Source organism: Penaeus monodon, chromosome 21, assembly GCF_015228065.2.
Source record: "Penaeus monodon isolate SGIC_2016 chromosome 21, NSTDA_Pmon_1, whole genome shotgun sequence".
NCBI classification, from domain to species: Eukaryota; Metazoa; Arthropoda; class Malacostraca; order Decapoda; family Penaeidae; genus Penaeus; species Penaeus monodon.
Genome location: NC_051406.1, coordinates 38,041,276 through 38,042,142, shown reverse-complemented (window position 1 = coordinate 38,042,142; position 867 = coordinate 38,041,276).

Here is an 867-nt window from a genome sequence, read left to right as displayed (position 1 = left end):
TGTTATCAATTTAACAAATCTAACATGAATGCACAATATACTTAGAAAAATACATTTCCACAACTAATAAGAACTGACTGCCTTAGACATGGACTGGCTCATAATCTTTACTGATGCACACTACATCTATAACTAGTTATTAGCTTCCAAAAGCCTTTGGTTTCTAATTTCAGTCTATACACTTGACTTACTAGTGTGCCACTATCTGTTACAAAACTACATCCAGATAATGTAGATGCTAAGCAAATAACTATGTTTTCCTCTCAAGGATTGTAACTTTTTAAACTGTTTATGTATACTGATGTAATATTGATGTAATAGTCACTAGTAAAAAGAGCAGTATATGGCACAAAATATATACCTCACATACACTTCTCATCCTATTGTTCACTACTTGAAGGCAAGGTATGAACACATTATGTTGCAGGTCACATCCCAATACTTAGAAAAATGTAAAGTAATAGAAAAATCTCGACACATCAATGTCAAGTACCATCCTATACTTACATGCCAGGCCTGCTTATTCTCTATCTATCAAAAAAACATCCAACCTTCACAGCTAACTAGACATATTACTCCATTTTCAAAGTATTTACTACTAAAATAACTGCCTTGCATTACATTAACTACAAACATTACCTAAGTCATCACCAAGTTTACTGCAGAATTTTATTCATGCATTAGTATAAAATAATATCAATTTCCTCCAAGAAAAAAATATAAAAATTCTGGGTTTGACAACAAAAGAGGAAAAATAATGATCAATAATGTATTGCCTAATATAACACAAAGTAACTATGCTGATGTACTCTTAAAATGTTGAATAAAGTTTTTTTTTTTCTAATACTTTGCTCTACATTTCAAGTA